Source organism: Arvicanthis niloticus, chromosome 16 (assembly GCF_011762505.2).
Source record: "Arvicanthis niloticus isolate mArvNil1 chromosome 16, mArvNil1.pat.X, whole genome shotgun sequence".
Classification (NCBI taxonomy): domain Eukaryota; kingdom Metazoa; phylum Chordata; class Mammalia; order Rodentia; family Muridae; genus Arvicanthis; species Arvicanthis niloticus.
Window position 1 is genome coordinate 38,066,956 of NC_047673.1, and position 14,220 is coordinate 38,081,175.

A 14,220-nucleotide genomic window follows, 5' to 3' on the forward strand; every position below is an offset into this window, starting at 1 on the left:
CAGTGCCTTGCCCAGTCTTAGACCAGTAGTACAGGAGTTAGGAAAGAAACCCCTATCATCAGTGTACAGTAAACCATGTTCTATCCCCGAGGGCTTTCACCAACTCCGCCTTATCAGGGATATATTTGTAGTAAGTTAGCAGATTCTACAGGTACAAGTATGTTCAAAATTAAATAGAAACAAAAAATCAAAACAACATAAAATACATAGCTTAAGAATTTGCTCTATTCAGATGAAACAGGAATGCCAAACTGAGTGTTTGTCTCAACTGAATCTTTCCCTGAGATGGGGTTTCTCTGTACAACAGCCCTGCAACAGCGGTCTTGGAATTTACTCTATAGACCAGTTCGAAGCTCCTTGAGAAGCTCCTTGAGAAACCAGATCCGCCTGGCTCTGCCTCCCAAGTACTCGAATTAAAGGTATTCACCACCTTTAATTCACCACCTGGCTTAATTGAACTATAAAGGGAAATAACCCTCTGAGAGGAAACAAAAAAACACAATTGTCACTAGCTCTAGTCCCAGGTGACCAGGTGACCTCCTCTAGCCTGAGGACACTGCATACACATGATACACTGAAGTAAATCAAGTTAGGTAAACATTCATACACATGAAATAAAAATAAACAAAAACTTAAAAAATTTTAAAAAACATAAATACAAAAGGATAAAGGGGGTCAGCAGACAAGAGCATCTTAATTAGGGCTGACAGAGAGAAATGGCAGAGAAGTGACTTAGCAGACCAGAAAAATGAGGAAACCAAGTCACCAAAGAAAAAGCCCAGAAGCAGATCAGCTCCCACTGCAACAGCCTGAAATGGGGTTCCAGCATCAAAGACTTCAGTGTGGGTGTGCGTGGGAAGCACTCCCTCAAAGACACTTAGATAACAGCCCAACAGAGCTGGCAGAAACGGAAGAATCAATTCTCCTCAGAGGCTTAACCAGAGGCATGTAGACTTGCAGGCGAGCATCTGGTGCAGCTCACAGAAAAGGTGCCTTGTTAAAAACAAAAAATGGAGACAACGTGAACTCAGTGAGAGCAAGCTTCCCTGGTTCCCTTTCCGTCATTTTCGGGGAAATGGGCTGACATCTGTCAGGCTGGGACGGGTTGAGATGTACCATGGAATGCTGACTATGACTAGGCCAAGAGGAGAGGCGAGCTGCTGGAGTGCCCTGACTATACAAAGGCTGTGCCTGAGCACTGCCACTCTGTAGTACACGGCTATACATGGTTCTTTGTGTCTCCTTCTTCAACATGACTAACAGCTGTATCACACTCTGTAGTACACGGCTATACACGGTTCTTTGTGTCTCCTTCTTCAACATGACTAACAGCTGTATGTGTCATGAAGGTCAGGCCAGGCTGCAGCAAACCTCCAGATCTCATATCCTTCTCCCTCAAGCCAAGCCCAGCATTGTCCTAGACGCCTCTCCAGGCAGTGGGCCTCCACAGCACGGCTCGGCATCGCTGACTGCATCTTAGGTGTGTAACATCTCCAACCAGAACATCAGAAACGGGAGGGAAGGGGACACACACCATATCTGCTCTCAATCACTAGCCAAAGTAAATTACTGGGAAGAAGGGCAGTTAATCCCTGGATCTGACCAGAAAAAAGGACCAGAACGGTTGAGATTAGTTACCCCATTTTCAGACAATGTGATTACATACGAAGACCTCCACCAAAAGGCACTTGGAACCAATAAGCAAATTTAGCAAAGCAGCAGTCTTCAAAATAAGTAGCTTTATGCAGGCCATAATGAACTCTTTAAGAATGAAATTAAGAAGAAGATTCCATTCACAGCCTCAACAACCACCACCATCTAGGGATAAGTTTAACCAACGAACTTAAAGACACCACCAATAACAAATTACCAATACAAAGCACTGAAGGAAGTAAAGGAACTGGAAAATGGGAAGGCATGTCACGCTGGGAAGTGGAAATATTACCGGAAGTCATCTAGATTCAATGCAATCTTCATCAAAATACCAATGACACTCCTCACAGACATGGGAAAACAATCACCCTAAAATTCATATAAAAGCACAAAAGACTCAAGTCAAAGCAATCCTGTTGGAAAAAATACTATAAACAGCAAAAAAGGGAAACTCTCCAGATGTCAATCTCTGACCTCCACATACCCATGTATCCCCCACCCACACAAGTAGGGGAAAATTTTTTTAAGCCCTAACACTGGGAAATCAACCCTTGAATATAATTTTAAAACACAGATAAACACTAAGAGACTGTCCTGTCCATTGTGTGGTTCAGCCCGTGGAGACAGAATCTAAAGAGGAATGGGAGGGGAGTCTAATAAATAATGGTAAAATACTATCCACGAAAGCCTAAAAACACATAAATTATACCTGTGGAGTCTTCTTCAAACCTTAAAACTTTTATAGAAACATATTTAAACAAGTGTAGCCATGGTAAAATAAATCCCTCACATGCTAATTTATAGGCTTGAACACAATTGGACATTTTGCTATATTCATTATTTCCATTTATAACATACAGACTTTCTCTTTCATGCCACAAAATATGATTCCATAGCTAAAGGTAGTTTTTTATCTTGAAAATTTTTAACACATGCCAAAATGTAAAAGCCTTTTTCATGTGTGGGAGTAACATCTGCCTCTGTTTTCTAGTTTTCTACTTAATGACTTCTACCTCCCAGCATGCACTGGGGCACTCAAGGACACACAGGAGGAATCTTACACAACAGACTCTCTTCATGCCCACTGTTCTCAGAATCTAGATTCACCATTCTTTCAGTAGAACCGATACTTCACAGCAAAGCCAACACACAGAGACACTGACTGGACCAGGTACAAAGTGAGCACCAGAGTTCCCAAGATACGACTCTGCAGAAGTCAAAGGAGGGTCCAACACCCCATCTCTGCAGCTTCCTGCGTTCTGCCATTTAACAATGTCGACTGTCGGCTTTTTCACCCGTGAAACAATAGAATTAGATTCAAATGCCCAAGGTTAGTTCATGCTCGAAAACTTAATGATTTCTTAGGTTCACTTCAGGTTGCAGTAATTTATGTTGTATTTTCTCACTGACTTAAATGGAAATCTAAATGGCTCTTAATTAGCAGTAGGTTCTAACAATTTTGTTTTAAACCTCTGTGCCCCAAAAGAGCCCTTTCTGGCAGGAAATACATGGATCTTTTTAAAATCATTTAAAACCATATATATATCACTCGTGGCCAACTAGATAAACTGTGAGATGTCTCATCTGACACTCAGGACACTCACACTCTGACCTCAACTCACCTTCCAATTTCCATCCCCAGTGATTCCTTTACTGTCCTGAAAACATCTTCCCTGAGGCCCAGAGCTGCCTATTGCCCATGTGTTTAATTTACAGTACTTTATCATCAGTTGCTCTGCTGCGTTCACACATTCAAATCCTACTAACTCTTAGGCTACATAATTTATCATCCAAACTAGCACAACTCTGACCCTGAGAGGGAATGTCTATGGAATGAGATACCAGGATAAAACACAGCTGCCCAAGAGTGGGAATGTAATGGCTCTACAGAAAACCCATCAAATCCTGATGTCGTAGAAACAAACCTCCTCCACCTGACTTGCTACTACAATTTTATTATTTCTACCATACTTCAACTGTGTGTATAGAAGTCTGTACTGCCTAACCCAGTCTGAGTCATGCTGTGACTCAGCATTACGTTGAATCTCAATGCTTTAATATATATATATTAAAGCATTGGATGATTCTCTAAGTGTACCTCACTTCAGAAAATCAGTCATGCCTTCTGACAGTCAGCATCATTTACAGACAGGAGCCAAGAGGCTGAAGAAATGGTTCAGTGGTTAAAGACCTTGATGCAGAAGAACAAAGAATGGAGATCGGATCCTCAGAACCCACACTATTGTGAGGTGAGCTTGGTGGCCCACTTGTAATTACAGCTTAGAAAGCAGACACACAAGGTCTCCAGAGCAAGCTGGTTAGGGAGACTTGCCTAATCCTAAGAGCTAGCTCTGAGTTTGACTGAGAGATCAACCTCAATAAGTAAGTTGCCAGAGGAACTGAGGAAGACCTGCAGCCTCCGTGGGTACCTGCATACATGCGTCCACACATGCATTCGTGTATATACACATGTACATATACCATATACACGGGGATACAGAGAAAGAAAAAAAAAAGAAGAAGAAGAAGGAATTCTATTCCTTGGCTAATTCAAAGACCCGTCTCCTTTGGTGATGTCCTGTGTTCACTATTCACAACAAATGTACATATGATGTACACAACCATATCACCAACCCCTTGGAACCATGACCAGAGTTCATTTAAGTACAGGATAAACTTGACTCTAGGCTTCCACAAGCTATGTTGCTGTATCTAGAAGAGCTTCGGAGAACATTAGCTCTAGGGGCAGAAGGATGGGATGACTCCAACTCAGCCTTGACTCCCTGGATCCCAAGGTACTTAAATTGTATCCTTTGTAAGCTACTGACCACTCTTAGTTAGGTACTCGAGACAACCCTTAGGGATTCAGATCTGTCTGCATGGATCTTTGAATCCTCCAGAGCACACAAAGTCCCAAATACCAGAAATGTTGGATAAATATTCACAGAATTAACTTTGGAAGCTTCATGTAAATGAGGTGAGCTTGTACCTTGACTGGACCAAGCATTCCTCTGGTCATCCTGAAGTCCACCAGCTCAGCCCTGTTTCATTCATTGATTTTAACTCCCCGGCACGCAAAAGTCTATGAGGTAGAGATAATGAGTTTTCACTGTACAAAACACTACAGTCCACAGAAAGGAAGAGACTGTCCGTCTAATGTGAGCTATCAAGGGACAGATGGTTCTGGAACCCAAACATTCTGCCCGCCAGCTCTCCCAATCTTGATCCATCCAGGAATGTAGTTATGAATTGAACAGGGTGGCATTTATCTAAAGAAAATATTTATACTGGGTAGTGGCAGAGCACACCCTTGATCCCAGTACTTGGGAGGCAGAGGCAGGAGGATCTCTATGAGTTCCAGGACAGCCAAGAAAAACCCTGTCTCAAACAAAAATAAATAAATAAATAAATATTATATATATATATATATATATATATATTTACAACAAATGTTCCAAATCTTTCCAAATTTCTATTCCTTTGTTGAAAATGAGGGAGATTTGAGATAAAGCTTTCAACAGTGGTCCTTTTCCCGGCGCTGGACTGAAAAGCTGACTCAGCTGGAGAGAGAGTGCTCACTGGGGAGGGGAGTTTAGACAAAGAAAGCTTTAGTTTTTAAGTTCCTGTTTCTAACACAAAATCCAACTTACTATAGACTAAATGCAGATTCTAAAAGCCGTCTGGTCCCTGTGACTCCTCCTCCTAAGCACCCATGAAAATGTTGCTACATTAGAATCAAGGTCTCTGGAGACACTATAGACAAGGCATCTTATTGGCTGGAGTGGGTCCAATGAATACAGTTTTGACTAAAAGTTGTGAGCTAACAAAAGCAATTTTAAAAAATCAAATACTGAGGCCAGCCTGGTCTACCGAGTGAGTTCCAGGACAGCCAAGGCTACACAGAGAAACCCTGTCTCGAAAACAAACAAACAAACAAAAAAAAAAAAACAAACAAAAAAAATCAAATACTTACTTTGGAGCCAAATGTACTTCTGTATACCATATTCAAATACAGAGATGTAGGATTTGGGGGAAAAGTTAAGACTTTTCTTTTGTGCCAGTTTTAAAGGCTCCTTTACTACCTGTAAGTTTCTATACTTTTTGTAACTGTGATAAAGTCTAAGCCTCAGTGGGCTCCGCTCCCATCTGCTAGGCATCCCAAGTTATGACAAGTATGTAGCAGTTATACAACAGGAAATATCTAAAAGCATTCTGCTGAGATTTCCTTCCCCCACAGCCCCTTCCACACCCATGCCTTAAATGTTGTGTTCTTTAAAAAGCTAAGCTTTAGTTACTAATAAAAACTAGCGCACCTATCCCTTGGTTTGCTTAGACACAGAATCGCCACCACGTCACCTTGATGACTTAGGCAGCTTCTCCGGCCCAGCACCTGACCCTTAATGCTCAGTTTAGTGCCACCCAGGTCAAACATGCTTTTCTGGTGTTATCATGGTGGAATTTAGGAGGAAAAGAAGAAAGCTCACCAACTCAGCTCTCTGTTCTGCACACACCAAACCCAGATCAAGCGGCCCTTCTGACATTTGACATGAATGTGGTGAACACTCCAGTCAGAAGAGGCCCTTTTACCCCCTTCCTCCACTACCCCACCCGACTCCCTGACCTACCCTCAAGTCAACTTAGCTGAGCCAGGGTTTGAATTCCCACAGGCATTTACCCCACTGATATAAAGCTGCAAGGAACAGAATGTAAAGTGCTCAGGCCCAGGAAGGCCTCAAGTGTGTGAGAGGTGAAGAATTGGTACAGGGTCCAAGGAGCCACGAATCTCTGGATTACTCATGTCTGTGTGCCCACCCCTGGGGCAGCTATCAGAGGCATTATTAAATGCCCCAAACACACCTTTTCTACAGAGTTCTATGGCTGTGACAGACTACTATAGTGGCCATGCTATGGGGACACCACACAGCAGGCTGTCACACAGAACCGGCACACAGCAAGCTTCATGAAGTCAGCCTCTCACTTGAAGGCCTGTGCCCATGTCCCCAGAAGCCAATTGATGTCCAGGAAGCTCTTGGTTCCATCCAAGAGTATTTTCATAAGAATGAATCAAGCTGGCCTAGCCCAAGCCACTCCGGGACCCTCACCACCACGAAGCCCTAAGTCTCCGCTGGTTCTGAAGACAAGCAGACTACAAGGTTTCCTTCCCAGGGTAGTCTTGGCTTAAAAGTTTTCTTAAAATATTCTTGATTAAAAAACAGAAAAAAGAAAGAAAGGAAGGAAGGAAGGGAGGGAGGGAGGAAGGGAGGGAGGGAGGGAGGGAGCAAATAAAAGGAGTCACTGGCTTTGTTGTAACTTTCTGTCTTTTCAGATTTCTAACTGTGCTAATCACTTTAAAAAAAAAAACAAAAAAAGGTACACAATCATGTAACCCAGCATACTGTATGTACAAAGTCACATATTCTCCAAATAAAGTAAGAGGAAGCTTAAAATTCATGCAATCTGACAAAATGACATTAGAGCAAATGTGACTCTTCTATAGACCTTCTTAATTGCTGCTCACAGAAATTATTTTGCTCATACTATAAAAGAATTTTAATTTCAGTTCCATTTTCTCATTAGTTGCAAAAACTCTAAAAGTACCGTTTTGTTAAATTGAGTCAATCCCAACTGAATAGATTAATTCAGAAACCTGGTTCAACTGTCCATTGGAATACTAATTTCATTTTATCTAAAATTAATACATCCTGGAACATTAACACAAGCCACTCCCACCTGCCACCTTATTTGATGATTCAATTCTATTTATAATTAAGTTATAAAATTATAAGGCACTCAAAAGTGAGATCATAAATCACTTCTGCATTACGACCTAGAAAATACCATCTCTTCATAAAATGGAAAATATCTAAATTGATTTTTAATAACTGAGTACCATCCACTTACTGAATAACATAAGACAAGGGTGCTTCCAGAGTAACGGGTCACTGGCCCTAACTTTAGTCAGGTCAAGCCATCAAAATGGAAAACAAAATGAAAAAAGAGAGACATACTGTAACTGACATGGTATGCTCCAGAAACACTAGCTTAGCGCTCGGCTTCCTCATTTGATTGGCCCATGTAAGCCACAGAGATGACTGATCCTCAGGTTACCTAAATAAAGTACTATATCCTCCCTATCATAAAGTACGTAGGTTTTGTTTGTTTGAATTGTCACTGGCACAAGGACTATGCCACAGGAGTCCTTGTGGCTGTTGGCTTCAGGCCTTCCATGCAGGTAGAAACAAACCCCCCAGCTCCAGGGCACTGCCGGTGGTCAGCCTTGCAGCTCTGGGGCAGACTGAAGAAGCATCTGGCTGCTACCAGTCACCCACCCCCTCTGCTCACAGTGGGCACTGAGTCTCTCCTAAGGCACTGACCTTTGTTGCTCACCCTGTGCACCTTCTCCTGCACCCCGCCATGTCCTCGTGGAAGGAGCCACCAGAGGAGACAGCTTCCAGTGCCACTCTCTCCTCTTCTTGTCCCTACACAAACCACCATAATACCTTAAGGACTGTTACTGTGAAACTGGCAAAAAGAGCTCACTCCTTTGAGGCCATCCCACTCACCAAAGCACTCTAGAAAAGAGCAAGAGACTAGAACATGGGAATACTAAGGGTTCCTTGAAATAAGACAGGTGAATACATTGAAAGAGGAAAAGACCTTGATCAGACCTGGATTGCAGAGAAGGTAACACGAACTCGCTCCGGAAACCAGGGACCTATGTTAACCAGACAAAGGGAAAAACTCATGATGTTTATATAGCAAGGAGAATAGAGGCCTGTGTGAAGTCACGCACGGGGGACGGGGTGCTGGTTAGGTTGTGTTGTAGTTTTGCAGCCTGATAACTTAAATTCCTATAAATTAAGCCAGCTGTCGGGGCTGTAACTTGGAACCACATCCGGGGAAACAGAGGCAATGCCAGACAAGGGACAGCTGGAGAAGGTGCAAAATCCTAGAGTTCAGGAGTGGCATACAATGTTAGCAGAGGCTGTTAAAGAGTTCAGGAGAAGGAGCTGGGGAGACAGCCCAGACTGGACTTGCATAGGATGCATGGCCTCAGGTGCAATCCCTGGCACTGAATTCCAGGACTAGAGATAGGATGAGATGACAGAGCAGCAGACATGGCTGCTGAAGGGCAGTCAGCATCAGCAACACTTGTCTTACACGGTAGCACTGCTCAAATAACTGCAAGCCACGCTGTACAAAGTCATCTTAATAATTAATGAGAAAACACTAGCACTGTTCAGTGACCCTTGGGAATCTTCAACAAAGCATTCAAACCTCTCTATAAATGTACTAAGAAAGTGAAAACCTGGCAAGGTATCAACATGGCAGGCACACTGCAGTTTAAACTTAAAAGCATTGATTGAGAGGTGGTGTTTATTTCTTTTTTTTTTAAAGTATAAGGTACAAGTAGGGTAAGGTCACTTCCTTCCTGCTGTAGGCCTGGGGGTGAGAGTGCCCCCTACTGCCCTGCCCTCACCCCTCAACCCCAACCCTGGCAAGTTACAACACTCCCTTTAAGTCTGGACTGGATGCTGACAGCTTCATCCTGGAGCTTTCAAGAATAAATGAGGTCCAAGAAGCCCCTTTAGAGGAACTTGTGGCCATTGAACTGCCTCTGAGACACTGTGGAAGGTTTGCCTAAGTTCCCGAGGCTGGAGCAGTGTTAACATAACTCTCCAACAGTCAGACAAGTCTCTCAGATCAAACCTGGTGATGTAACTCGAACAGCATGGTCAACATTTCTGCCACACTGTGCCCATACACTTCCTACTAGAATGCTTGAATTTCAGCCACAGAGATGCACATCCTCAGGCACCTGTCTGAAAGGCCATTAAAGGTTTAAAAGCTAAAACACCTTCTTGGTTTCCTGGCTGGATTAATGAAATTGGTTTTGTCAGTTTAGGACTTGAAGGGTAACAAATGACACAAGAATTGTACGCTCACAAATAACATTACCAAACCATTTTAAATCTGAACTCAGACAGCAGTAACAAACATATAAAGAACTTGGGTCCATAATTATAGGTTGAAAACTTGTGATTTATATCACTTTGCCAGCCAGCTCAAGAAAAGACTATTTTAGCCCACCCTCAGAAGACATGCTGTGTCAATGACTGAAAGCAGCTCCCCAGCACCCATAAGGATCACCGAGTGGAGGGGTCACATTACATAACACTTCAAAGTCCATCTTATTACTCGCAAGTGCCCACTTCTGACAGAGGAAAGCGTACTGTAATAACTCTTAAACACAGTTTTATCTCAATAACCGCACTCCACACAGACATTATCATCACCCATAGGTCACGCTATTACTGTTCAAGCGAGTCTATCTCCCTCCAACCAGTCAGTCTGTCTTGCAATCTTTCTTCCATGCTACCACCCCTTCATGAAAACCATTTTAAAGGTGTTTGTAACATTAAGAATTAGGATCAGACTTCTTCCTTCAACATCCAAGATCCTCTACCTGTTCTCAAATCTCATTGCTGCTAAAACTAGCTGCCGTGTCTATGCTGACCTGCCTGGCTCTGCCCTAATCATCCTAAGGCCCACTGCACAGGTATCTCTCCTTCTACAGTGGTTAGAATATAAGAGTGATGGATAGATGGATGAATGGTGATTGGATGGATGGATGAATGGATGGATGGCCACTAAGTCCTAATTATTTTTCCCTTTATGAATATCCGTTAACTACTGTGTCATTAACATATAACATTAACAGGAATATATGATATTCCTTCTGGTCATTCGATTTCCTTTGTCCTTGCATTCTTATGCGTGTCCTGCAGGTGTGCATGCACATGTTGGTATAGCACAATGGGATACAGTAGCTGTGAGGGGAGAGACATCAAAGAAATGAAAGTCTGGGGAAAGTTATAAAAGCAAAGGCAGTCCTCGGAAGCCTGAGGTCTGTGGTCTGTATGAGAGGCCAGGACACCAGAGCAATTCTGAGCTACTGCCCACTACAGGCTGAAGAGTATACCGCTGTTGGCAGCGTCTCTATTACCTTCCTTGATTCTATAAGCAGAAGATCATGCTGACATAGACAACAGATCGAGTGAGCTCCATCCTAACCTAGTACCAACCATTTAAAATGGTCACTGGATTAATCCAAAGTAAGGAAGTCTCTCTCAGGATGATGCAGCCACTATGAAATGAACAGCAAACCCTGTGTGAGAAACCTGCGTGCTGGGTCCTGCTCTTCCTCGCTCCTTATTTCCATCCAAAGGTTTCAGAGTCATTTTAGCATATCCCTGGGAATCATGATTTTCTAGAATGGCATAGAACTTAAGACTTAAGTACAGTTTCCCAATCTAAGGCAGTCACTTTCTTTGACTCCTTCTGTATAAGAAATTGGTCCCAGGGAGACTGACTAGCCTGGACCTACACGGCAAGACCAGGAGTTTCTCTGCCAACTCCTACTCTGAACACTACAACAAATATGTTCCTAAAATGGACAAACAAATTATGAATCCTAAAAACCCAAATACAGTAATTTAATTGCACACAGCCAGATTGGGATGTAGTCTACTTTAAAGGCTACTGAATAACTATTTTGATTATTTACTTACTCACTCTTACAACATGGACTTTAAAGCCAGAGAGATTGGTCAGAGAGTAAGAGTGGCTGCTGCTGAGTTTGATGAACTGAGTGTAATCAGAGCCCAGGTGGCAGGCAGAAGGGGAGGACCAGGAGCTGGAGACAGCTCACAGTCAAAGAGAACTTGCTGCCCTTACAGAGGACCTGAGTTTAGCTGACAGGGCCCACGTCAGGCAGCTCATGGCCATCTGTAACTCCAGCTCCAGGGGAACTATAAGTCACTTTTGGTTGCAGTCTTTTATCATAGCAACAAAACCAAACTGATACAACCTTACTACATAGCTCAGGCTACCCTAGTACTCACTGTGTAAGACTTGCTAGCCTCTGTTAAACCTGCTGCCTCAGCCTCCTGAGTGCTGGGATTTCAGGTCTTCACTGCCATGCTAAGCTTGGCTGAGGTTCAAATTGGGACCAGACGTTCTATATAAACATGGACAATGACTTTAATAGCTGAGAGCTACAGTGAAGGTGTTTATAAAGAAGTGAATGTATTCTTCTGAACAACAGAATCAATTTAAGAGAGGAAAAAAAAAAACCACGTTGGGTATAGCAGCACACACCTGTCATTCCAGTACAGTCCAGAGGCAGAGGCTATGATCAAGACAGCCTGGGCTACATACAGTACAAGAACCTATGCCAGAAATAAGAAGGGGGGGGGGAGGAAGGAAGGAAGGGAGGAAGGGAGGGAGGGAGGGAGGGAGGGAGGGAGGGAGGGAAACCTACTACCTTCAGTGTCTGCAGAAACACAGAGTTCAGTGACCATTAAGCTAGCTTAACCAAGAGCATCAGAGTCTCAAAGCTCGATATACAATACCTTATATAATATTAAATGAGAGGCTATGCAAACCAAACCATACTCTTATGCCTAAGATCTGACCTAATTTAAATACATTAAACATGCTTCTTACTCTGATTAAAATTCAAGATCCATCAGGAGTGATACAAAAATAATACCACCAGATTAATCCTTGGTTACCTTTTGAACAATCTTCTCCATTAATATTCTCCATCTTATCTTCCCAAAAGTCACCATTTGGTAAAAGTATTAAAACAGGTATTTTTAGATGAACTGAGAAGGTGTACCCCTAAAGCTTGGAGGAGAGCCACACACAGTATGACCACTTCTGTCCTCGGGGAGGTGAACCGGAGTTTAAAGGTGGTTTCTGTAAGATCACCCATGGCAGAGCTGACGTGTCACTGAGTTCCAACGTCTCTCACAGCGATGTTAGTGCTTTAGCTGCTCAGTACACGAGCTGTTTGGCACAATCACTATATACTATAAAACCAACCCCATTGACACTGAACAAAGAGAGCAACACATGTAACCGTGGCAAACGCCGGTCTCTCCAGAGACAAACCTGTCTCACGATTGCTCTCCCATTCGCCTGGAGATGCTTTCATGGTGTCCTTATGTCTGAAACTGCTCAAAATCTCTCATAGCAAAATTTAAACTGGAACATGCCAGAAACTTCTTTTTCTGATGTTCCATGATCCCAAACATGAAACATGTTCAATTTCATTAGTTTCCAGCATGCATGCTTGCTTGCTTCCTTCCTTCCTTCTTTTTCTTTCTTTCTTTTTTTCTTTCTTTCCCTTACACCACCCAGTATACCCAGGTAGTCTCCCATCCAAGTACTAACCAGGCCCGACCCTGCTTAGCTTCCGAGATCAGATGAGATCAGGCATATTCAGAGTGGTATGGCCATAGACTCCAGCATCTTTTTTATAGTCTTGAAGCAAGAAGTAATTAAAAAAAAAAAAAAAAAAAAAAAAAAAAATTAGCAAGCAACTGTAAGCCTCTGAAGTTGCTGTGTTCCTGGGGTCCCACTGAATTTAATACCTATAGTAACACTCAATGATAAAAGACAAAGTGGTCTTTATCTAAACTGTGCAAAGAGCCCCTCCGAAACCAAAAGCTTTACCCTGCTGCACAATGACTTCTAGAGAAATACAGTAAGAATGACAGCATGGATTTTCTATTACCTCGACAAAAGCAAACAAACAAAGCCTTGATGTTCAGCTTCAAGCAAACTGGCCAATATGAGTGCTTCTTGGGGCTAACCTCAGACACAAGTCCCTGGGACCACAGGAGAACTATCTCATGTCTGTTTGTGTTAAAACAGCATGGGTAGGAACCGAGTCTGGTACAGTGTTACCCCCAGCAGTGCCAGGACCTGTGGGCCAGTGGAGACCAGAAAGCTGTGGCACCCACCCGGGGAGAGCAAGGAAAACCGTCAGCAAAGTTCAGACAATTTCCTAACAACCTTAGTGTTGGAGGGCACTGACCTAGGAAAGGGCACAAGTTGATGCTGCTGCTTCTCAGTCACTTGCCTCCATTCTTTTTTACTTCCAAGTGTCTGCCATGTTGGGTCAACTTCCTGAGGGGTTGGACCAAAAAAAAAAAGTCCTTTCCAACAATGAATCTCTCCTGGCCAGCTCCTCTGCCTACAAACAGGTATGTTTACACTATGAGAATCCCATGTTCACTACAGTCAGATCTCCTTGTTGCCTCGGGGTTTAGCTCCAACTCTTTTTCAGGGACCCACATGGCTGTAGCTGGGACCCCTGTACCCACCCACTGCCTACCCAGCATCTGGCCAGGATTGACAAGTCATAGTCAGCTGCCCATAGTGAATGCTATCTATCTATGTTATCATTCCAATTATATGAAACATGCATTTATAAATTAGAATCAGAAGGTATACATGAATACTATTTTTAAATATTTAATATAATTACTTCTACACTTCTTTGATATTGCTAACCTGGTTGTTTTCAATAACAAATTTAAAAAATAGTCTAAGACCTGCAAGATGGCTGAGCGGGCAAAAATACTTGGTGCTCAAGCCTAACAGCCTGGTTTGATCCTGGCATCCATATGAAAAGCCAGGTAGTTTTGGCCTGCATTTACGAAGATATTAGAATTGCCTAAAATTTTCCAAATAATTATTAAGAATCTTATGGGG

The 14,220-nt window shown here is 42.8% G+C and overlaps 1 protein-coding gene and 1 pseudogene across 1 annotated transcript in view; both read right to left on the reverse strand.

The window, feature by feature from the left end:
• Nucleotides 1-14,220, reverse strand: part of Wwc2 (WW and C2 domain containing 2) — a 166,079-nt gene that overhangs the window by 109,732 nt on the left and 42,127 nt on the right. The gene's annotated exons all lie outside the window — the stretch shown is intronic.
• Nucleotides 12,846-12,964, reverse strand: LOC117722110 (5S ribosomal RNA; annotated as a pseudogene).